The sequence below is a fragment of the Monodelphis domestica genome, chromosome 3 (genome assembly GCF_027887165.1).
Source record: "Monodelphis domestica isolate mMonDom1 chromosome 3, mMonDom1.pri, whole genome shotgun sequence".
NCBI lineage: Eukaryota > Metazoa > Chordata > Mammalia > Didelphimorphia > Didelphidae > Monodelphis > Monodelphis domestica.
This window is the reverse complement of record NC_077229.1, coordinates 155510856-155537341: the sequence shown is the minus strand read 5'-3', so window position 1 is coordinate 155537341 and position 26486 is coordinate 155510856. Positions and strand designations below refer to the sequence as shown.

The following is a 26486-nucleotide window of genomic DNA, read 5'->3' as shown; positions in this document are numbered from 1 at the left end:
CAATAATATTTGTTCAATAGTTATATGGGAAAAACAACAGAATTTTTAAAACTAAGTACATTCAAAGTAAATTCAATCAACCTTCAGTTCAAGCAGAATAATATTGAATCCAGTAATATATGAACTTAAAATCACAAAGTTAAACCATAACAAAAAATGCAATAGAATACAGAGATTTTTATAAACCATTGGAGTCTGAAATACCTTAGAATATAGCCTTTAGTCTCTTCAAAGTTCCTTAGGTGTGTTTATCCATTTAAATGTCTATTGTCTGAAGGCAGAGTAGTAAGGGCTAAACTGTCCTCAGGTCTGGCTCCCAGTTCGTTGAGCCACCCATTTGCCCCTTCAAAGTTAAAGTTGAATTTTGGGCTGAATCTGCTCCCTGACAGGCAAGTAAAATCAATGAAATTACCAGAAGAGTCAAAAGGTATCCTTTTAAACAGCCCATTGCTTAAAAGTGTGTTTGAAAAATCTGTCTCTTCTCTCCCTTTTCTCTCTCCCCTGCTCTGATACCTCCTCCTGCCCCAGTCCATGTGGAGCCCAGGCCACCCACTTGGAGTCAATACCCCCGTCCACTCGGAGGCTAAGCCTAAGGGAAAATTACCTGGTCTCCTTTCCTCTCATCTCTCCCCTCTGCCCACGTGGCCAATACTGTTACCAGCTGGTCGCAATGAGTCCTCAGCAATCTGCTCCAAGGATCTGGGTGATGAGCCGGCTGGGGTCATGCTCATGGGTCTGGGGCTGGGGTGATGAGCCATCTGGGTTGGAGGCCAGATGGGCGACAGACTGCTGGGGTGGGTCGGGCCGGGAGCCGGAGTGCAGCTCAGGCACCAATTGAGAGGCTAGGAGCAGAAGCAGGAGCCGGAGAGGGCCGCAGGCAGGAGCTGATCAAGATGGTTTTCTAAAGAGCATTTCAGAGAACCTTGGCTTTAAAAAAATCATTATATAGGCTAAAAAATTTGAGAAGTTCTCATCCAATCTAGTGGTCGCCAAAACTGTAACATTAAAATTTAGGGAACTGTAAAGATTAAAATTAGGGACTATTGGGGAGACTGAGGCAGGTAGAAATTAGTTTCTCTCTGCAAGGAGTATTATATTTTTTAGAGGTTTATTAAAAGTTAAGGAATAAAGAAAATACAGGATAAGAAAACATGTGTCCAGGCCACAGAGAGGCCTAGACACAACCTCCACATCTGCCCCAAACGGAAGTCCAAGAGAGAGAGCCCCCAAAAACCTTTGCCACCAGCTTAAATCCTTCCTCGATCTCCACCCACTTCAGAATTCCAGTGAGATTACAAAGCATTATGGGGAAGTGGAGCAAAGGCTTGTGGGGATTGTAGTCCTGTATTCGAGTCTATTTTTTACAGCCCCCCCGAGACTGTATGCCCCTCATTCCCCTCTCCCACACTGAGTGTTGGGCATGCTCCCCTTGCCCCACAAGAGGGGAATGAGAAATCACTCCCACTGGGCTGCTTGACAGAGGGATGGGTAAAGTGAGAAATGTCCTCAGAAAGTGTATAGAAGGGGAAGGGAATGGCCAGAGCACCCCACTCCCCTCCAGCTCTGCTGTCTGTGAGCCACCCACTTCACCACCTGTGCACTCCCATTGGCCTGATGGGCCAAGAAGCAGTGATGTGAAAAAATTTCATCATGTATGGTGGAAAGAGTGGGGAATAGCTCCACTGGAGTCCCTCTGCCTTTCTAGTAACAAAATCTGGGAACAGGGATGGAAATGGTGGCCAAGTGCCCACAGAGAGTACTCTGTGTGCCATCTATGGCACCCATGCCATAGATATGCCATCACTGACCTAGCCTTTTTAAGTTTCTCTCTAGGCATTTTAGACTGAGACTAGTGATGTCCTAAAATGAGTGGCAGGGCATAAGCTCTCCCACTTCTCCAAAAATCTATATAAGTATATTGCATACTGTAATTCAATGGAAGTCCCTGGATGGAAGTTCTGTGAATCTTCCAGATTAATCATGCCACCTTCATTAAAAGCCATTATTATAACTACTTTTGTAGTTCTGTGTTTTTTTTCATATTTACACTATATATTAAGAAATATTACTGACAGATCATTCATTATATCCATACTATGTTCCTGGCATAGCAACAAGTGCTAGGATATTAGAAAGACAAAATAGAGCCATTCTCATCTTTAAGAAACTTATATTATTTTATTCAGAGATCATAGAGTTAGGATTAGAATGATCAAATATCAACACTGTTAATTATCTATTTTTTTGCCACAAAAATCGGTTTGAATAAAAACAACACAGATTTCAGCTGACTCATTTCTTCTTATTGAATAATCATCCTTTACCTGTACTTCAGAAATATTATATTCCCTAGAAACTCTTCTGACTTCTTAAATTATTTCTGTATTTTTCTCACTGGTTCCACTTTACTTTCTTAGCCCTCAACATTAGTTTTACTAAAAGATCTACTTTTGGATCACGGTAACAGTAGCTCCATACTATCTTGACAAGTTCCTTTATTCTTACAACATCCAACTACCATCTGAAGTGTCAATGATTTCTGAGCCTAGCTCTCTTCTGATGATTAGACTCACATTTCCAAATGCTTAGAGGACCTCTCCATCAGAATTTCATAATGGTATTTAAAATTCATGATGTCTTAAACAATAAATTATCTTTTCTCAGCTATTTACCCTTCTGATTTTTATTTCTATATATACCACCATCATTCAATATCTGCCAGATTTGTCATCTTTTGTGAATTTAATATAAATTGTACCCTATATTTCATTTGAAAATCCATTTTGTTCTGTATCAACCCCTCCTTTTGACTGGGTACACATGTATACTATGGAAGGACAACAAAAGCTCATGGCTCACTGGCATCCCTCGTGTTTGATTCCTGGTGTCAGGAAGACTGAGCTCTGACTGGAACTAAAGGTCAAGTCTTTCTAATCAGGGAGATTTAGAAGGACTGACACCATCAGGGGTTTTAAGAGAGGGGTTTGGAGGAAGCAGTTCTCCCTTGATCTGGAGACTTCATGGCATGGCCACTTATAGCTAACAAAGAGAGATGAGCAGAACAGATGCAGATTAGTGAGCCACCATCAGGTAGGTTTATAATTCTTTCCAACTTTTACTAATAGATAATTATTAATTAATATATAGTTTCTAGATAATTTTAATCATAACATATTTTAGATAATTCTTCTACATTTTTTCATTGATCCATAATTCTAACATTATATATAATCAGTTACCAGCTTCTTTCAATTTCTCCTGCAAAAAAAGTCTTCTGTTTTTCCTCCTCTTTGAAGTCATATGATAACAACTCTTGATACCACTTTTTTAGATTATTATGGAAGCCTTATAGTTCTTCCTAGTGTCAATCTGAAAAAAAACACAGAACTACAGTTGTAATAAAAAGTCTTTAATCAGAACAAGGGAGGTAATGCTCATAGGCCACCTCATGGACCCAACACTCTGGGAATACTGTCTCTCAAAAAATATCAATAATGGGGATCTCCAACCAACTAAAGAACTTGGGGTTATATTTATACCTTAAAGAGTATAACCATTTGATTTGCATCTCTCTGATTATAAGAGATTTAGAACACTTTTTCCTGTGCTTATTAATAGCTTTGATTTCTTTATCTGAAAAATGTCTATTCATGTCCCTTTTATCAATTGGAGAATGGCTTGATTTTTTGTACAATTGATTTAGCTCTTTGTAAATTTGAGTAATTAAACCTTTGTCAGAGGATTTTATGAAGATTGTTTCTCAATTTGTTGCTTCCCTTCTGATTTTAGTTACATCGGTTTTGTTTGTACAAAAGCTTTTTAATTTGATGTAGTCAAAATTATTTATTTTATATTTTGTGACTCTTTCTAAGTCTTGCTTGGTTTTAAAATCTTTCCCTTCCCAAAGTTCTGACATGTATATTATTCTGTGTTAGCCTAATTTACTTATAGTTTCCTTCTTTATGTTCAAGTCGTTCACCCATTCTGAGTTTCTCTTGGTGTAGGGTGCGAGGTGTTGATCCAAACCTAATCTCTCTCATACTGTCTTCCAATTTTCCCAGCAGTTTTTATCAAATACTGGATTTTTCTTCCAAAAGCTGGGATCTTTGGGTTTATCATATACTGTCTTGCTGAGGTCACTTACCCCAAGTCTATTCCACTGATCCTCCTTTCTGTGTCTTAGCCAGTACCAAATGGTTTTGATGACCACTGCTTTATAATATAGTTTGAGATCTGGGACTGCAAGGCCCAAATCAAAACAACTATGAGGTATCACCTCACACCTAGCAGATTGGCTAACATGATAGCAAAGGAAAGTAATGAATGCTGGAGGGGATGTGGCAAAATAGGGACATTAATTCATTGCTGGTGGAGTTGTGAATTGATCCAACCATTCAGGAGGGCAATTTGGAACTATGCCCAAAGGGCGATAAGAGACTGCCCTTTGATCCATCCATAGCACTGCTGGGTTTGTACCCCAAAGAGATAATAAGGAAAAAGACTTGTACAAGAATATTCATAGCTGTGCTCTTTGTGGTGACCCAAAATTGGAAAATGAGGGAATGCCCTTCAATTGGAGAATGGCTGAACAAATTTTGGTATATGTTGGTGATGGAATACTATTGTGCTAAAAGGAATAATAAAGTGGAGGAGTTCCATGGAGACTGGAACAACCTCCAGGAAGTGATGCAGAGTGAAAGGAGCAGAATCAGGAAAACATTGCACACAGAGACTGATACACTGTGGTACAATCGAAGGTAATGGACTTCTCCATTAGTGTCAATGCAATGTTCCTGAACAATCTGCAGGGATCTAGGAGAAAAAACACTATCCACAAGCAGAGGACAAACTGTGGGAGTAAAAACACTGAGGAAAAGCAACTGTTTGACTACAGGGGATGAGGGGATATAACTGAGGAGAGACTCTAAATGAACACTCTAACGCAAATACCAACAACATGGAAATGGGTTCGAATCAAGAACACATGTGATACCCAGTGGAATCATGCATCCCCTTTGGGAGAGGTGGTGGGAGTAAAAGAAAATTATCGCTGTCTCCAGTGAATAATGTTTGGAAATGACCAAATAAAATAATGTTAAAAAAAAAGAAACATGCCTCTAAAACTGAGACAGCTTGTGTCTTGCTGAGGATTATACAGGCAACATGTATTAAAAAAAAAGAGTATAACCAAGGAAGAACATCTGGGGGGTTCCATAAAATGAGGTCATCAGTTTATTGAAATAGAAGGATAGAAGACAGTCAGCACCTAGAGATCTAGGAACTTTTTTTTCAGGATCTCCTAATCAGGTACAAAAGACTGTGTGTCTTTTCTATATTATTGCTATTTTATTTTCTTTGATGGGCAGTGTTATAGAGGGAAGATAGTCAGTCATTTTAAAGGTTTTTGTCACTCCATTCTAAAATTTTAATATTGCAAAAGCATGTTGAGAAAGTTGGGGTCTTTTAGCTTCCTTATCTAGATCAGAGCAAAGCCATCCTACTAATCCTCAATAAAAGAATCATAATTCATATACCACATTTGTGTTCAGCAAAATCAAGGAGAAACCCTAAATGTTTTCAGAAAGGGGATGGGGTATATTTGTGACTCCATCAGAGGTACCCTTCTAATAAACTTTCATTACATATAATTTCACCAAATAATAAATGGGAGTCATATCAAATTGATCAAGGATTCCCCTGATCATCCATTATAACCAAAGCATACTGTTATGATTAAAATTCTCTGGTGATTGTATCTTAAGTTTTAATTTTTTATTAAATAATAAAAAGTCAGTTGGAGAAAGAGTAGGCACTAGCCACATGTGGCTAACCTCCTATTTTCTGAGAGCTGGCAGACATAAATCTACTTACTCCAATTCCTGAGAAATCATGCCCTTCTTCCTCCCAGGACTCTAATTTAAGCTCTTCATGAAGTACATTTCCCAAGCCCCTCTTACTGGAAGACTGCAGTCTCACTGGACAAGACAGGTCTTCAGAACACCAGAAGTCATGAGACCTTTAGAATGACTGTACAGTGAACATTTCCACTTTTTTTCTACCACACTATTTTAAAAGGACTATTTACAAAGAGCTATATTTCTTCCTGTATTGAATAAGAAGGTGGAGAAAGAAGAAAGTTGTAACTTCAATATTAAGATTAAATATTTTTAATTTAATTTAATTTTAAAATTTAAAAGTTGTCAGAGTGCCAAAGGAAGGGGTACAGGAAAGTGTTAAATTTTGACAATAGTATGTTTGTGAGGCTCTGCATTTCTTTGGTATATCCAGAGGGATTCAGGAACCAGCTGCTCTCCCCCCTTCCATCCAAGCTATATTCTTTTGTTATCTTCTAAAACTTATGTAAATAAAACCATTCTGAGTTCTTTTCCACAATAAAGGAAACAAGGTCATCATAAGTACAATAGAGAAACATTGCTACTGTATTCTCCAAAATCCCAGGTATTATCACCTGTCTTTCAATAATACTTTAAAGATGTGGGGATTTGCTATCTATCTTTACTTGAACAGTTAGGACCATAGAAGGCTTTCTTCATACTTTAAGCTTAATCCTCCTATATGATTTTCTATCACATTAAATGTGAAGACATTGGACTATTGTACCTTTATATTGTAATCTAAGTGATAAGCCCAATGTGTGCTCTCCCTCTTCCTCTCCTTCCCCCCATATACATATACAGACATGCCCAGAAATATATAAACATACATATATACATTATATACATACAACATGGTAATAAATATTAAAATAATGAATATATTTTATATTTTATATAATTATATAATTATCACTTCTGACAAAGGCAAAGTTTGTTTTGCTTATGAGAGATATTTAAACATAATAAAAATTGTAGGTTACCTATTCAACGTAATTATTACTATATCATTTTAGAGAAAAATTGTTTATCTAATTCTTTTTTATATATCTTCTCCACCTTTTGGTTAAGATCAAGTGTAATTCTTTAAAAATAAAAAGTGTACCATACCAGGTATATTAGGATCTTGAAAGCATGATTGTTGAATTGATATTGTATCTTATGTGTTCATATACCAGACTCATGGTCATGTTGCTTATTGATTGTTGTATTTCCAAATCTTCAATCCAAAGGACAGGGGAATTCCTGGGCAGGACAATATTTGCCAGAGGATCCTAGCTCACACCTTGTCAGACCATATTCCTTGCCAAGTCACATGTTTGTTTAACCTCCCTCCCTTATATTATGTGATTGTCAATTGAGCCAGTGTTAAAGCCTATGTTATGTCACATGTTCATTGGCTACCTCCCACTCCACATTCCTAAACTCTTCAATAAAAGTTTGAAGGCACAAGTAGTGCCCTCTCTCAATACTATCAGAGGGGCACGGGCAAGGGAGCTCATATTTTTAACTCCTTTTTCCTGAGTCTTTATTCCTTTGTCTCTCTCTTTCTCTTCTCTATCCATTTTCCCTCAGTTTCCAATCTCCTTCTCAGGTGTCCAACCACGAGAATTTTAAGAAGTAACTACAGCAGGTTACAAAAAGCATACCTTTTATCTGAGAATCAATACAAAGTATTTATTCCAAGGCAGAAGAGTGGTAAGGGGAAGGAAATTGTAGTTAAGTCCAGGGTCACACAGCTAGGTCATGCAGCCATATTTGAATCCAGGACCTCCAATCTCTAGGCCTGGCTATCAATCCAAGGAGCTATTTAGTACCATTCATTCAATCCTTTTAATGACCTCTTTCAGAAGTTATGGATGAATCTGGAAACAAACAAAACAATTTCAATATTAGCTTCCAAAAGTACAAAGTGATAATAAATTAGATAGAGTGTTCATATTAGATTCTAACAAAAATGCTGCTGTTTTATGGAAGGGAAGCTTACATAAAGGTCATTGTTGAAGGGCTCTGCTCTTTTAAAATGTGAACTAACATAATTTAGCATATAGTGTCATTTGTTATTTGTGATCATATTTTTATTATAACAAATCTCATTTTATTAAAAAAAATAATTTTTTGTGTACATCAGTTCGGAAACACTAAGTTTCCACAGTAGTTTTTAGGCAGTTTGCCAGGAAAGACAAGGAAAATAATGCCAAAATATCTCTTATATTATAAATGAGTTCAGCAGTTAGCTCATTGATATCTCTCTCAACTCAGTCCTTTTAACCTTTTCTGGCAGAGAATAAGGTTTAGGGTTTTGTTAATTTTTTTTTCTTCTTTCAATTCTAGGCAGAAATAGCAGAGCCCTAGGCCACTCTCTTGGGCCATGGTGACCTTGGAACCAGGATTCCGGTCAGAATTTTCCTGCCAGCCAATCAGAGAAAATGCTAACAAATTGCCAGAATGCAAACTTCAGAATTTGAACTGGTGGAACTATACTATATAGGCATTGAATTAGGCCATGAACCTAATCCACCTCTTCTCCTAGACACTAAAGTGGCATAAGAGGACATTTGTTTTATATTGCCAGATGCTGGGGAATGTTTTAGAGTTCTTGCTATACTCCTTTTGTAAATATTCCTTTTGTGTCAAGGAAGTTCATCCCCTCCCCCTCTTGAATAGCTTCACCTGCCCATCAAACATTCCTGAGATAACACAGTTATGCCAGGTTTGAGTCCTTGTACTTAATGTACATCAATAAAAGTCAAGGCTTTGGGGCTTGAGGGGGGGGAGAACTGAGAAGAGAACAAAAGAAGGAAGAAGTCATGAACACAGCAGGCAGCTGAAGGGATGGAGGAAGAGACAAGTAGGCTAGGGACCATGTGGTCAGGTTACTTATAGGAATGATTGTCTACCCTTTCCAATAAACTTTATAAAATATATATTTGGGCAAAAGTATTATTTCAATTCTTACACTTTGTAAAAGATATTGTGATTTTTAAGTGAATAAATGGAACTGAAGTATAAGAGACCACCAAAAATGAGGAAACACATTGAATTGAGTCAAAGATGGAGAATAGATACTGTCATTTCCCCTTAAGCAAGTAATTTTGGCCAAGGAGAGAAACTGAACAAATCTGGCCTTTGGTCAGGCAATAGAAGCCAAGGTTTTCATTGTTATGCATGATGTCTTTTCTGCTATAAAATTGGACCTTTCATTTGAAGGGACTTGGTTTTTTAAAATGTTTAAATTTTTTCCAGATTACATCAGTACAATTTTTTATTTCTCATATATTGAAATTTATATTGTCTCTTCCTTCCTATCCTTCTTCCTTCACCAAGACTGCAGGTATATGACATAGGTTGTATATGTTTTATTATACAAAACATATTTTCAACTTCATAATGTTGTGAAAAAAAGCCATGTTGCTTACAACAAAGAAAAATTCATGGAGGAAAAAGTAAAGAATTGCATTTTTCAGTCTACTTTGAGACTTTGTCAGTTCTTTACCTAGCAGTGAATAGCCTTTTTCATCACAAATCCCTTGCAGTTTTTCTGTATCTTTTCATTCCTGATAATAACACAATCATTCAAATCATTCATAGATATTCATATCATTATGTATAGTGTTCTTCTAGCACATAGCATAGTGCCTGCCATAGAATAGTTGCTTAATAAATATTTAATAAACATGATCCTCTTAAATTCACATTTACCAGACAATTAACAAACTATGTATGTGTATGTATCAAAAACTGGATATTACCAAACCATAAAGATATGAAAATATAAAGATATATACATATACAGAAATCCATGTTAGTATATGTATATATATATACATATATATATTTATAACACTATATGTATTCACTTTAAATAGATATATTCAGGTTGCTTAGCAAAGTTTGTTTTGATAACATGAAATAAGGTATATTTTACGAAGATTTTTTAGATAATTTTATGATATGATGAAAAGAGTTTGAATAGAGAACAGAGAGGATTATTTCCAGTTCAAGTTCTGACACTTATTAAATAAATGTATGACTTTAGGCAAGTCACTTTAAATATTAGATTTAGCTTATTTCTCTATAAAATAAGAAGAGAAAGAAAAAAATTCTAAAAAATTTTTCACATTGGAAATTTTGTTATTGTTATTGTTGATGTTACTATTGTCATTATTTCACTATAGTACATACCCAAGCTTATGTCAACTTAAAGTAGGCAGATCTCACTCATTAAATACAGGGAGAACACAGATAAATTTTCAAAGTTTTATCATTACCTAAACACACACACACATTGTCAAACAATACAGTTCTATTTATTTTTTTTACAGGGCAAGGCATAATTTTTGGGGAACCTAGAAATGAAGGATGGAAGAAATACTGTCAAAAAAGTCAAATTAGAGTTTTGGGCTAGGATAGAAACCCAATTGAAGGAACTTTACAACTCTCCCTATTACCAATACAAACAAATCATTTCAAAAGGGTAAAAATCAAAATCAGAGAAGAGAAGGGGCTCTGCCACAGAATGCAGCCTTGAACTGTAAAAATGGAGACTTGAATCCAGGACTTCAATCCCCAGAAGTCCTTACTCCACTTCCCCAGAATACTTTCTAATCTCACTGAATTCTCACCTGGGCTGAGAGCAAATTATTATTTAAAGGAGTTCTCCGCCTATTGAGGGATTTTTTCCTACTTCCACTTTGAAGCAGACATGTCTCTCATGATGTAAGTGAAATTGAATTGGGCCTCTTGGCCCACCTAGTACGTGCCTTTCTTACTTGTATTTTCTTAAATCCTTAACCTTTAATAAACCTCATAAAATATAATACTCCTTGCAGAGAGAAACTAAGTTCTACCTTCCTCAGTTCCCCCCTAAATTTTAATCTTTACAGTTTGGCAACCACTTTGGGAAAACAAAATATCTCAATCTTCTGATTCTTTTCTCTACTAAATCCAGCTTTTAATAGCTAGTGCCTAGAACTTTTTTTAAGCCATGTTTCTCCAAGATGCTTTTTTAGAAAACCATCTTGATCAGCTCCTGTGGTAGCCATCCACTTCAGACTTTATTGATTCAATACTGATCACCTGGTCACAGTCCTTCTGGCCTGGCTACTGTTGCCTGTAATTTGGACCTGTTTGATTGATAACACTCACCTAGTCCCAGCCCTGCCCACCCTGGCTGGCCATTCTGGCTCCTGGCCCTACTTTCCTACTTTCCCACCTCCTCTCCAGACCAGTTTGCTGTTTGACCCAGATTGAAGCTCACCTGCCCACCCCGGCTGCCCGCTCCTGCTCTGGATGCTGCTCCTGGTCTCTCTCTCACTCACCCGGTCCCTGTTCAACCCAGATCCTTGGAGCAAATAGCTCAGGACTCATTTCTACCAGCTGGTAAAAACAGGGTAATTTTCCCTTAGGCTAAAATTAAGCCATAGGAGGGGAAAAAGAGAAAGGGAAAGAAGAAAGACTTTCCGAACAGGAACTTAAAAGCATGGCTATTTTACAAGGATATCTTTTAATTGCATTGATCCTTTTATTGACTTCACCTGTGTGCCAGGGAAAATATTCAGCTCTGTACAACCTTTTAGTTAACTTTGGGGAGGCAGCTGGGTGTCTCAGTGGACTGAGAGCCAGGCCTAGAGACGGGAGGTCTTTGGTTGGAATCTGACCTGAGACACATAATGGCCGTAGGGCCCTGAGCAGATCGCTTGGACCTTATTGCTTACCCCTTATCAATTTGCCTTCAGACAATAGACATCTAAATGGATAAAAAACCCAAGGAACTTTAAAAAGACTGGAGGTTATATATTTTAAGGCATTTCAGACTCCAGTGGTTTATAAAAAATCTCTGTGCTCTATTGTATTTTACTGTTTGCTTTGTTTAAGATGTAACTTTGTGATTTTAAATTCATATATTACTGCATTCAATATTATTCTGTTCCACTGAATCATTTTAATATACTGAGTTTAACTGTTAAATTCTTTTGCTTTTCCCCTATAACCATATTGAACAAATATCATTGTAATTAAGCCCATATAAAAACAGCTTTTCTATTTTTACCTTTGTAAATTGTCACATAGAAGATAGATGGACTTCAGAACTGGTTACAATTGCTATAACAATCTTTGGAAAATTTAATGTGCTAAATATGTCAGTTGATTTTAAGTTTTTTTCTTTTTTAAATAACATTTTTAGAATTATTTTTTAACAATCTCTGGTCATTTTTGCCTGCCCCTACCATGAGGTGTAAGGCCCATTCTAGTAGCTGAAGTGAAATACAATTTATAACCCCCAACCTTCCCGCATTTCTAAATATGTGAATAGAAGTTGGGGCAGTTAATCTCAGGGCATTTGTTTGCCTCAAAAGCCTCCAAAAAAGGAGCACCCCTCATTTATAACTTTTGAGCTCACTACTTTACTTCCACCAGAATGATATCTAGATTTCCTGATGATGTTCTAAAACCCAAAATGAGTTTTACTTTGTTTAAAATATGTTTATTAACAAGGTTGAAAGATTTGCTATAATTGTAAAAACTTGTGACAACTATCCATCAGTTCATAGACTTTAAAAAAAATGCCATATATCAACTTATGTGAAATATGATAGTGTGTTTGTTTGCTATTATAATTAATTGGGCTATTGAGAATTTTGGGGATTTTGATAACTACATATTTGAACTACTGTTCTTTAACAATGAAAAATGTTACCTTGTTCAATTCATTTGCTTATATTCACAGTGGATCATGGCCAGATATGAAGAGGAAATTGATCTCATTTTTGGTGAGAAAGTCTTGTATTCTATATTTCCTAAGCTGACACAGAGTGTCAATGATTGTGCTATATTTTTGAATTTTTAAAACTCTTTTGTTATATTTTTCTTGCATGTGCAATATACTTTTCCAGTTTTTTATTTTATTTTTCTCTCCTTTTTTATATTTCAAGCATATGACACCAGGATTAAGATTTTCTTTAACTTTTTGATTTTTCAGTACTATAAGTTTAAAATGCATTTGCTAATGCATGCCCCTAGAAGCTTGACTATAAAAATAATGCCACTAATTATTTTTAAAATTATGGGACTTTACTTAATGAGTCTGTCTGATTCCAGGACAAGATATACACAAAATAGCCATTGCACAGGGCCAGAGAAAACCCAATTCAGGATGGATTGATGCACTTCTAGGCCAATGCAAAGTTTTGAACCTAGTGTGAAGACTCGAGGTTACTGTGTTTAACATTGTTAGACATAGGCTTTCCTTATGTCCACATTTACTCTGAAAATACTCACAGAGGAGTATCCCCAAAACCTTGGCTCCTATAATCTGGTCCCTTTTCTGTCTTCCATAGTGTGGTACCTTTCTGCAGTCCTGGCTACTGACTGTGTAAATGCAACATTGCTTAGATCATTTTGAGTGGGCCCTGATTGAAGGACCTGTTATAGATTTATTTTTCCTTTACTTAGAATTTTTACACATAAGACTTTAATAGTCTATATTTTCCTCCTGTATTTTCTTTTTTATTTGGATTTTTCTGATGTCTTTTTAATTTCTCTTGCCAATTGATTCATATACCTTATACCTCAGCCATGCATCCCTAAGTGATCCTGTATTTTTAAATCACCCACAACATGGGGAAATGTAAAAAATATTATTATTTTAAATTGCAAAGTTTAAATTCCTTTTGAGAAGAATTTTAGGTAAAGAAACATGCAACCTCTCTGAATCCAGAAACTTAACTGTTGGAGAAATACCATGAAGAAGCCTCCAGACCACAAGCTGCACAAAAATGAACTTTAGGAGTGGTTGATTGAATATTTATTTGTATGTATACTTTCATGCCAAAGGGGCCTTCCCCCTAACTGGCTTTTTGTCAATGCATCCAGCAATTATTGGTTTTGTCTTTTTTTCTCTTATCCTCAAATTATTGTAATCTTTAAAATGATTATGTTTTTATGATCCTTTGTGGGAATTCCTTCTTCCCAAATGATCACACGGGGACATGTTAAAATGGAGACTTGAATCCAGGACTTCAATCCCCAGAAGTCCTTACTCCACTTCCCCAGAATACTTTCTAATCTCACTGAATTCTCACCTGGGCTGAGAGCAAATTATTATTTAAAGGAGTTCTCCGCCTATTGAGGGATTTTTTCCTACTTCCACTTTGAAGCAGACATGTCTCTCATGATGTAAGTGAAATTGAATTGGGCCTCTTGGCCCACCTAGTACGTGCCTTTCTTACTTGTATTTTCTTAAATCCTTAACCTTTAATAAACCTCATAAAATATAATACTCTTTGCAGAGAAAAACTAATTTCTACCTGCCTCAGTTCTCCCCTAAATTTTAATCTTCATAGAAGGTAGGCAGGGTTTGGAAGTTCCACACTATAATGTAGTAAAATTGCACCTACCAGATCTTAAACTGTACTATAAAACCGTGGTCATTAAAACAATTTGGCACTGGTTAGGAAACAGAAGGATCAGTGGAATAGACGTGGGGTAAATAACCTCAGGAAGAGAGCATATGATAAACCCAAAGAGCCTAGATTTGGGGACAAAAATCCACTATTTGACAAAAACTGCTGGGAAAACTGAAAAATAGTATGGGAGAGATTAGATTTAGATCAACATCTCACACCATATATGAACAAAAACTCAGAATGGGTGAATGACTTGAATATAAAGAAGGAAAATATAAGTAAATTAGGTGAACAGAGAATATTTTACTTGTCATATCTATGGGAAAGGAAAGATTTTAAGACCAAGCAAGAGTTAGAAAAAATTACAAAATGTAAAATGAATAATTTTGATTACATTAAATTTAAGAGGTTTGAAACAAACAAAACCAATGAAATCAAAATTATAATGGATGCAACAAATTGGGGACAATATTGATAACAAAAACCTCTGACAAAGGTCTAATTATTCAAATTTATAAGAAGCTAAATAAATTGTACAAAAAATCAAGTCATTCACCAATTGATAAGTGGCTAAGGGACCCGACTAGGCAATTTTCAGATAAAGAAATAAAAATAGTCAATAAGCTTATTAAAAAGTGTTCTAAGTCACATATAATTAAAGAAATGTAAATCAAAACAACTTTGTACCACCTTACACCTAGCAGATTGGCTAACATGACAGCAAATGAAAGTAATAAATGTTGGAGGGGATGTGGCAAAATTGGGACATTAATGTATTGCTGGTAGAGTTGTGAATTGATCCAACCATTCTGGATGGCAATTTGGTACTATGCCCAAAGAGTGGGAAAAGACTGTCTGCCCTTTGATGCAGCCATAACACTACTGGGTTTGTACCCGAAAGAGATAATTAGGAAAAAGTCTTACACAAAAGTATTCATAGCTGTGCTCTTTGTGGTTGTAAAAACTTGGAAAATTCCTACGATTGGGGAATGGCTGAACAAATTGTGGTATCTTTTGGTAATGGAATGCTATTGTGCTGGAAAAAATGAACTGGAGGTATTCTGTGTGAAATGGAATGACCTCCAGGAATTGATGCAGAGTGAAAGAAGCAGAACCAAAACATTATACTTAGAGATGGGTCTGCTGTAGTACAATTGAATCTATTGCACTTTGCTACTAGCAACAATGCAATAATCCAGGATAATCCTGAGGCACTTATAAGAAAGAATTCTATTCACATCCAGAGAAAGAACTGTGGAAGTAGAAATACAGAAGAAATACAGAAGAAAAACAACCACTTGATCACATGAATCTGTGGGGATATGATTGGTGATATATACTCTAAGAGATCACTCTAATAAAAATATTAATAATATGGAAATAGTTCTTAATCAATAACACATGTAAAACCCATATGCTTGTTGGATATGGGAGGGGTTGGCAGGAGTGGAGGGAAAGAACATAGACATGTAACTATGGAAAAAAATATTCTAAATTAATTACATAAATAAAAAAATTTCAAATTAAAAAAAAGATGACTAACCTAGAAAACAGACCTAGGAGAGGCAATTTAAGAATCATTGGTCTACCTGAAAACCTGGGAAAAAATAGAAGGCTTTATATCACATTACAAGAAATCAACTGTAAAGATTAAAATTTAGGGGAGACTGAGGCAGGTAGAAATTATTTTCTCTCTGCAAGGAGTTTTATGTTTTTATGAGGTTTATTAAAGTTTAAGGATTAAAGAAAATATAGGATGAGAAAGCATGTCTCTAGGCTAGAGAGAGAGGCCTAGACACAACCTCATCTACATTATGAAAAGAGCCACGTCTGCTTGCAAGTGGAAAACAGGGAAGAAAAGGCCCACAAAAGCCTTTGCATTACTAATCATTATTTTTATTGCCTTGAGATCTGAGAAGGCTGCATTCATTATTTCTGCTTTTCTGCATTTGTGTGCTATATTTCTGTGACCTAATGTATGGTCAATTTTTGTGAATGTGCCATGTGGTGATGAGAAGAAGGTGTATTCCTTTTTATCCCTATTTATTTTTCTCCATATGTCTATTAATTCTAATTTTTCTAAGATTTCATTTACTTCTTTTACATCTTTCTTATTTATTTTTTGATTTGATTTATCTAAATTTGATAATGGTTGGTTTAAGTCTCCCACTAATATGGTTTTACTGTCTATTTCTTCCTTCAATTCTCCTAGTTTCTCCATTAGAAATTTGGGTGCTATATTATTTGGTGCATACATGTTGATTAATGATATTTTCTCATTGTCTAAAGTCCCTTTTAACAAAATATAATTACCTTCCCTATCCCTTTTAATCAGTTCTATTTTTGCTTTGGCTTTATCAGATATCATGATTACCACTCCTGCCTTCTTTCTGTCAGTTGAGGCCCAGAAGGTCTTACTCCATCCTTTAATTCTGACCTTGTGGGTGTCAACCCGCCTCATGTGTGTTTCTTGAAGACAACATTTTATGGTAGGCTTTTGGATTCTAATCCATTCTGGTATTTGTCTATGTTTTATGATTAGTAATGGTACATGGAAAACCAAATCTAAAACCAATTGGAAATTAAACAATATGATACTCCAAAACCATTTAGTTAAAGAAGAAATCATAGAAACAATTATTTCATCGAGGAAAATGACAATGGTGAGACATCCTTTCAAACCTTTTGGGATGCAGCCAAAGCGGTAATCAGAGGTAAATTCATATCCCTGAATGCTTATATTAACAAACAAGGGAGAGCAGAGATCAATCAATTGGAAATGTAAATGAAAAAACTCGAAAGCGATCAAATTAAACCCCCCCAGCAGAAAACCAAACTAGAAATCCTAAAAATTAAGGGAGAAATTAATAAAATAGAAAGTGATAGAACTATTGATTTAATAAATAAGACAAGAAGCTGATACTTTGAAAAAACAAACAAAATAGACAAAATACTGGTTAATCTAATTAAAAAAGGAAGGAAGAAAAGCAAATTAACAGCATTAAAGATGAAAAGGGGGACAGCACCTCCGATGAAGAGGAAATTAAGAGGCAATCATTAGAAATTACTTTGTCCAATTATATGGCAATAAATACACCAATTTAGGAGAAATGGATGAATATATACAAAAATACAAACTGCCTAGACTAACAGAAGAGGAAATAGAATTCTTAAATAATCCCATATCAGAAAATGAAATCCAACAAGCCATCAAAGAACTTCCTAAGAAAAAATCCCCAGGGCCTGATGGATTCACCAGTGAATTCTATCAAACATTCAGAGAACAGTTAATCCCAATACTATACAAACTATTTGACATAATAAGCAAAGAGGGAGTTCTACCAAATTCCTTTTACGACACAGGCATGGTACTGATTCCAAAACCAGGCAGGTCAAAAACAGAGAAAGAAAACTATAGACCAATCTCCCTAATGAATATAGATGCAAAAATCTTAAATAGGATACTAGCAAAAAGACTCCAGCAAGTGATCAGAAGGATCATTCACCATGATCAAGTAGGATTTATACCAGGGATGCAGGGCTGGTTCAACATTAGGAAAACTATCCACATAATTGACCACATCAACAAGCAAACTAGCAAGAACCACATGATTATCTCAATAGACGCAGAAAAAGCATTTGATAAAATACAACACCCATTCCTATTAAAAACACTAGAAAGCATAGGAATAGAAGGGTCATTCCTAAAAATAATAAACAGTATATATCTAAAACCATCAGCTAATATCATCTGCAATGGGGATAAACTAGATGCATTCCCAATAAGATCAGGAGTGAAACAAGAATGCCCATTATCACCTCTACTATTTGACATTGTACTAGAAACACTAGCAGTAGCAATTAGAGGAGATAAAGGAATTGAAGGCATCAAAATAGGCAAGGAGGAGACCAAGTTATCACTCTTTGCGGATGACATGATGGTCTACTTAAAGAATCCTAGAGATTCAACCAAAAAGCTAATTGAAATAATCAACAACTTTAGCAAAGTTGCAGGATACAAAATAAACCCACATAAATCATCAGCTTTTTTATATATCTCCAACACAGCTCAGCAGCAAGAACTAGAAAGAGAAACCCCATTCAAAATCACCTTAGACAAAATAAAATACCTAGGAATCTACCTCCCAGGACAAATACAGAAACTATATGAACACAACTACAAAACACTCGCCACACAACTAAAACTAGACTTGAGCAAATGGAAAAACATTAACTGCTCATGGATAGGATGAGCCAATATAATAAAAATGACCATCCTACCCAAACTTATTTATCTATTTAGTGCCATACCCATTGAACTACCAAAATACTTCTTCACTGATTTAGAAAAAAACATAACAAAGTTCATTTGGAAGAACAAAAGATCAAGGATATCCAGGGAAATAATGAAAAAAAAAACACATATGATGGGGGCCTTGCAGTCCCTGACCTTAAACTATATTACAAAGCAGCAGTCATCAAAACAATTTGGTACTGGCTAAGATACAGAAAGGAAGATCAGTGGAATAGACTGGGGGCAAGCGACCTCAGCAAGACAGTATACGATAAACCCAAAGATCCCAGCTTTTGGGACAAAAACCCACTATTTGATAAAAACTGCTGGGAAAATTGGAAGACAGTGTGGGAGAGACTAGGAATAGATCAACACCTCACACCCTACACCAAGAAATATTCAAAATGGGTGAGTGACTTAAACATAAAGAAGGAAACCATAAGTAAATTGGGTAAACACAGAATAGTATACATGTCAGACCTTTGGGAGGGGAAAGGCTTTAAAACCAAGCAAGACATAGAAAGAATCACAAAATGTAAAATAAATAATTTTGACTACATCAAACTAAAAAGCTTTTGTACAAACAAAACCAATGTAACTAAAATCAGAAGGGAAACAACAAATTGGGAAAAAATCTTCATAGAAACCTCTGACAAAGGTTTAATTACTCATATTTATAAAGAGCTAAATCAATTGTACAAAAAATCAAGCCATTCTCCAATTGATAAATGGGCAAGGGACATGGACAGGCAGTTCTCAGATAAAGAAATCAAAACTATTAACAAGCACATGAAGAAGTGTTCTAAATCTTTTATAATCAGAGAGATGCAAATCAAAACAACTCTGAGGTATCACCTCACACCTAGCAGATTGGGTAACATAACAGCAAAGGAAAGTAATGAATGCTGGAGGGGATGTGGCAAAGTAGGGACATTAATTCATTGCTTGTGGAGTTGTGAACTGATCCAACCATTCTGGAGGGCAATTTGGAAATATGCCCAAAGGTCGACAAAAGAATATCTACCCTTTGATCCAGCCATAGCACTGCTGGGTCTGTACCCCAAAGAGATAATGGACAAAAAGACTTGTACAAAAATATTCATAGCTGCGTTCTTTGTGGTGGCCAAAAACTGGAAAACGAGGGGATGCCCATCAATTGGGGAATGGCTGAGCAAATTGTGGTATATGTTGGTGATGAAATAATATTGTGCTAAAAGGAATAATAAAGTGGAGGAGTTCCATAGAGACTGGAACAACCTCCAGGAAGTGATGCAGAGCGAGAGGAGCAGAACCAGGAGAACATTGTACACAGAGACTAATACACTGTGGTATAATCGAACATAATGGACTTCTCCATTAATGGCGGTGTAATGTCCCTGAACAATTAGCAGGGATCTAGGAGAAAAAAAAAACACTATTCATAAGCAAAGGATAAACTATGGGCGTGGAAACACCGAGGAAAAGCAACTGCCTGAATACAGCGGGTGAGGGGACATGACAGAGGAGAGACTCTAAATGAACACTCTAATGCAAATATTATCAACAAAGCAATGGGTTCAAATCAAGAAAACATGTAATGCCCAGTGGATTTACACGTTGGTTATGGGGGGATGGGGGGGAGGAAAAAAATGATCTATGTCTTTAACGAATAATGCTTGGAAATGATCAAATAATATATATTTTAAAAAAATCAAAAAAAAGCCTTTGCAATCAGATTAAATACCCCATCTCATTCTCGGCCCAGGTGAGGTTTTCAGTGAGATTACAAAGAATTCTGGGGAAGTGGAGCAAGGGCTTCTGGGGATTGAAGTCCTGGATTCAAGTCTATTTTTTCCACATCCAAGAAAACTGCCCTGATATTCTTGAACATGAGGGCAAATTAGACATTAAAAGAATCTATAGATCACTGTCTACACTAAATCCTCAAAAGACAACCCCCAGGAATGTAATTGACAAATTCAAGAGCTTCCAAGCTAAGGAGAAAATATTTCAAGCAGCCAAAAAGAGCCAATTCAGATACCAAGGAACTCCAGTCAGGATTACACAGGATCTGGAAGCCTCCACACTAAAGTACAATAAGGCTTGGAATACAATATTCAGAAAGGCAAGAGAATTGGGTCTACAACCAAGAATCACATATCCATCAAAACTGATTATATACTTTCAGGGGAATGGGCATTTACAAAATAAAAGTTTTCCAAGCATTCCTAAAGAAAAGATCAGAATTAAATTGAAAATGTATTGACCAAATACAAAATTCCAATGAAAAATGAAAAAGTAAATAAGAAAGAAGGGGGGAATAAATGTATCAACTAGTCAAATTGCTTATATGAGATCAAAAATTTTTAACTTGTTAGGGAGTTCATGAAAGGCTTACTGGAGGACTATCAAAGTTGGGTTTTATAGAATGTACAGAATTTGAACAGGTAAAGAGAGAGGACATTCTTGACATAGGAAAAACTTTGAAGAAAATGTCAGCTTTGATTGTGGGATTCCCAAGGTTTCCCCTGTCCTTTGGAAACTTAGCTTCAGAGAAGTCACAGACTGACCTTTGCTTACATTGAGTAATGAATTTTAAATTTCCCAATGATTTCAGCTTAGATAGAATTAGCACATATAATCAAATCTTAAGTACCTTTTTGTTTTAGAGGTTTCTCCATTATAACTAGGCATGTCCCAGGTAGTCTATCCCCTGGCTAGAATCCTCCTTCCATAGTCTCCAGGTAAGTCAATCAGTTGTCCTTTCTGTCCTTTATTCCCCAAAAAGGTATATCAGAACAACAAGTTCTTCAGCTCATTGGAAAAGCCACTTTGGAGGTTCATTTTCCCAGAGGCAGTGTTCTCAATATCCAGAGGTTGTCTCTGTGTGATATCATGTGCATGACTTTGTGTGGAGGCCAATAGAATATTGTCTCCCTTGTCCTGATTAAAAATTTGTTCTTTTTAACTACTTTGGTGGTTCTGTGTTTTTCAAGGTTGACAAAAGCATATACTATTTAAGTAGAGAGTCTGTGTTTTCTCCTTTCTTTGTTTATTTATATTGTTAACTTGGAAAAAACAAACAAACAGAATTATCAGTCAGAAAACCCATCTTTAATCAGGATAGGGATCGGTCAAATATTCAATCACCACACAGAGCTCAGTGCTAAGATCTACACAGATCCTATACCCTGGGAACTCTAGGGACATATCCATGGGAGAAGGCACTAAACTGGATGCCAGCTCTGAAGAAGAATTTGGAGTTCTTTTATACCCTCTGGAGAACTTGTTTCCACAAGCCTGCGTAGACAAACTGCAATCAGGCTGCAAAGAGATCTGCAGCCAGCCCTAGGGGTATTAAGAAGAGGTTAACTATAACAATTACAAATGACAGGATCAAACTAAGAACTGGACTTCCTGAGAGAGGACTTTAATACAATGGGAAAAGCTTCTAAAACAAATAAAGGCACTCAACATTTTGACTATGTCCACAGATAACACCCACACACTAGGGTCTCCAAACAGTTTAAGATCTATAGTTTAACCCAAAATGTGTGTGCCTGGTACTAGGGTTTCTCAAAGAGCAGGGGTAAAATGGGGGTGTACAGATTTCACATTGATAATATCTAGTGCTTAGGAAAATTCCTGATATAGTAGAGGCAAATAAGTGCATGTGAACAAAATGACTGATTTCTTTTATGAATGCATATTAAGTAATTAATGATCTTAAAAAATATTTCTAAACATGGAGATTACCTCATTTCCAAGTTCATGAGTTCTCAAGAGCTATTTTTTTAAGAGATCAAGAGCTCCTAATTTTAAATCAGTCATTAGCCTCCCAGAGTGAGATTTCCTTAATAGCATTTACATTGGAGAAGGAAGAAGAAAGTATTCTAGTTAAAGGACTGAAACCATATACTGAAGAAGCAGGTTTATTATTATGAGTTGCTTTGATCAGGTAAGTATAAATTTATTGGAGAGTACTTGCTCAGTAGTATTTTTTAACCTCTAAATAGTAGAATGTTTTGTTTCTTTACTTTGTCATGAACTCCCATGCATTTATTATGTCATCTGCTTTTTTTTTCCCTCTGTAGCATCATTAATAGTCTTTTTCCAAACCCAATTAACTTATTTTACTTTACATTAATTGTCTATTTGGGAATTGAGAATCCTGCTGAATAATTAGAAAAAAACTTCAACACAAACCAGACATAACTTTAATTAGAGGACAGGGTCCTTTAGATGGAGTGTGTTAATGTTGAACTGAGGTTTCATTAGAAAATATAGCAGTACCCAATGTTGTTTCACATGTAGAATCCCCCCCCCCCATTGCTTAACATTTAACTCATATTTTCATCTTGCTACCAGGTGTAAGAATTTAATTGTATGCCTACCCCCCTAATAACAGAAAATTATTAATTTTTCCTTAGGAGAAAAAGTCCCTGAATATCATAATTTCCACATGGCAGAATAGTAGTTAGTTGTCAACATATTGAATATCATTTCCCCCAATCCCAGTCCTTAAATTCAAATCCAGGTTCTTTTAAAATTCTTTAACCTGACTTTTATCAATCCTCATACCTGGTTGTAGTCTTGCTTCTGGACCATTTTTGACTTCCAGGGCAGAAGAGAAGTAGTTCAAATGCACATTATAATTACAGGACTTGTTCCTTTGTTTAAGTTATATCTGACTCTTTCTGACCTCATTAGAGATTTTCCTAGCAAAGAGAGAAGAGTTTATTATTTCTTCCTCCAGTTCATTTTTATAGATGAGGAACTGAGGCAACCAGAGTTGTCACTTGTCCAGGTCATGTAGCTTGTAATTCTAAGTTTGGATTTGAACTAATAAAGATGTCTTTCTAGTGATAAATGTTGGCGGTGATGTGGCAAAATTGGGACACTCATACACTGCTTGTGGAGTCATGAATTGGTCCAACCATTCTGGATGGCAATTTGGAATTATGCCCAAAGGACTTTAAATGAATGCCTACCCTGTGTCACAGCCATACCACTGTTGGGTTTGTACCCCAAAGAGATAATAAGGAAAAAGACAGGTAGAAGAATATTTATAGCCTTGCTATTTGTGGTGGCAAAACATTGGAAAATGAGGGGGTGTCCATCAATTGGAGAATGGCTGAACAAATTATGATATCTGGTGGTGATGGAATATTATTGTGCTGAAAGGAATAAAGAAATAGAGGAATTTGATGTGAACTGGAACAAGCTCTAGGAATTGATGCAGAGCATAAGGAGCAGATCCAGGAGAATGTTGTACACAGGGACTGATACACTGTGGAATAATCAAATGTAATGGACTTCTATACTAGCAGTAATGCAATGACATAGGAGCATCCAGAGGAACTTATGAGAAAGAATGCTATCCACATCCAGAGAAAGATTTGTGTGGACAGAAACGCAGAAGAAAAATATATGATCGATCGCATAGTTCAATATGGATATTAGGGTTTGGATGTTAAAAGATCATTCTACTGCAAAAAACAATAACATGGAAATGGGTTTTGAACAATGATACATATATAACTCAGTGGAACTGCTTATCAGTTTCAGGAAATAGGGAGAAAATGAGGGAGGAGTCATTAATCATGTAACCATGGAAAAATTTTCTAAATAAGAAAGTAGGAAAAAATAAACATGTCTTCCTAATTCTAAGCTTAGTGCTCTATTCACTGCATACCAGAGAGTAAAATCTAGGGAATCTACAGACTATTGTACATGCAATTTGCCTTGATTTTTAAAATGTATTTGACAAATATTCTCATACTAAATGGTAAAATACTGATAGATAATAAAATTTTATATTTTCTGAATTTGTTGAATAGTCACTTCCAAAGAGCAATTATCAAAAATTCAGTGTCAACTTGGAAATGTTAAGATTAAAAATGAGGAAACTGGTGTTAGATTTTAATAATTTTATTAATAGAAAGGAGAGGATGAAAAAAGAGTGAGGACATAGATGATTCCTAAAGAAAGGATTACTATATAGTCTCCATTTAGCAGACTTTCAGCCTATACTCTACCACATTAGTACCAGCAGTCCTTAGTTGGTCCCAACACAGAAGCTGAGGACCCTCATTTTTCCTGGCTTAGGATTAATATACCGATCCTCCAGCTGGACATACAGGGAACTGTCAGGCTGATGCCAGATGTTCGAGTTCAAGCCCCATCACCAGGATGACACCAGGTATGTCATCACATCTGCAACATTAAAAGGGGTGGAGGTAATTTTTCTCACGCAGAAAGATCTTAATAATAATTGTGCATGTCCCCTAATATGCTATCCTGGGCTCTTTTTTTCTTTTTATGAGTGGTCTCAAACAGAAATTCTGCAGACTAAAAAAAAATTCTTAGACTTGATGAAGTTATATTGATTTAGAAAACCACATAGAAACATTATATGCTAATAGATTTTTTTTGGTAAAGATTTCCCACTTAGAATTATCCTTTCACATCCCAACTTTTCTCCATTGCAATTTCAATATATCTCAAGTCAGCATAATAAATTAAATGGTATCAGAGTTTGAATTCTCATGGTCTGTCTGAGAAGGGGTTGGAGTTCCCTTGACTCTGTCTTCTTTTAGTTTTTGCTGACTTTTCCATGAACTCTGGATGATTCCTGAAATCATTATCTTGCCCTAACCATTATCCTACCAGCTGCACTATCTACATTCTTGTACACTTTCCCATGGACCTTTCTCACAGGCAATTGTAATTCCTGTGGTTTTTACTTAAAAAGATATACCAGTTTGTAATAGACTCGAATTCATTGCCATCAGCATGGGTCCCTTCTGACCCCATACTGTGACTGTGGCTGTGATTCTCATCTTTTCCCTCACCCTTATCTTCAGGTGAGGCCCTTCTTACTTCTACCTTTGTATTTCCTCATAATATTTTCCCCATTCCTTACCCTCAGAACTCTGGTCCAAGTCCTGCCCCCCTTGGGGCTTTAACATTTTGGCACCCAAACAGGAACCTCAGTGACAGATCAGCTGGTGTGGAGCACATGCATCATGGAATCACAGGTAAGGAACTCCCCCTCATCAGAGGGGTAAGGCATCAGAAGTAATGTAAGACTCTATGGCTTACAAGACTCATCCACAGGGTCGGCCAGTCCTGTGACATCCTGTTTGGGGTAACGAAAAATGAAGAGTAACAAAAGAAGAGATGGACACTATATGAAAAGAGAGAAATAGTGCCAATTTTATTTGCTTCACACAGAACTTTTATAGGCAACGACTACTTAGACAAAACCCACAGGAATTTATGATTCTTCATTCCAGAAACCCTAACCTTGGTCCAGGGGTAGGCAGGTGTTCAAAGGTTAACCCACATCCTTCGTTTATTACAAATACAAACAAGGGGAAGAGGGACAGACAAGGGGATAGGCGCCCACCTAATCGCAATTTGCCCTTCATAAATGTTATCATCCTTCATGTTTACTGTTCCATTCTTGGTCCCAGGATGGGCGAAGGTCAATCCTCATCTTTGTCTGAAGCAAAGACAAGCAAGTCCACAACTTTATCTTAAGCAAATACAAATAAAGAAAAGAGGAGGTATTCCTCGACTACAATTCCCCCTATTTGTTTTGCAAAAGACTTCTGTGGAGAGCCAAGATTCGGCCAATTTTGCCCAAGCTGGACAAAAGGAGTTGGAACAGACAGGGAAGAAGGACCGCTAAGATAACTATGAACAATATGAAGGTTAATATGGTTATACTCATTTGAGCCAAAGGAGATAGCCAACTTTGGCCTGACTTAATCCAATTGTATAACGAATCAGCGATATGTTCGGGGCCAAGGTCCTCAGCTAAAGAGTTATCCATCTCATCAATGATGTGGTTCAATTGTTGGATATCCTCTGAGATGTTACTTTTTAACCAAAGACCTTGTAAAT

At 36.2% G+C, this 26486-nt stretch overlaps 1 long non-coding RNA gene across 1 annotated transcript; it reads right to left on the bottom strand.

Moving 5' to 3' along the window:
* Nucleotides 1–1999: 1999 nt before the first annotated feature.
* LOC107652122 (uncharacterized) lies at nt 2000–25487 on the bottom strand. Its single transcript, XR_001629566.2, has 3 exons — nt 23157–25487; nt 7544–7759; nt 2000–3369 (listed from the first exon to the last, which is right to left on the bottom strand). It is a non-coding gene; the product is annotated as an uncharacterized LOC107652122 (long non-coding RNA).
* Between the last annotated feature and the right edge of the window lie 999 nt (nt 25488–26486).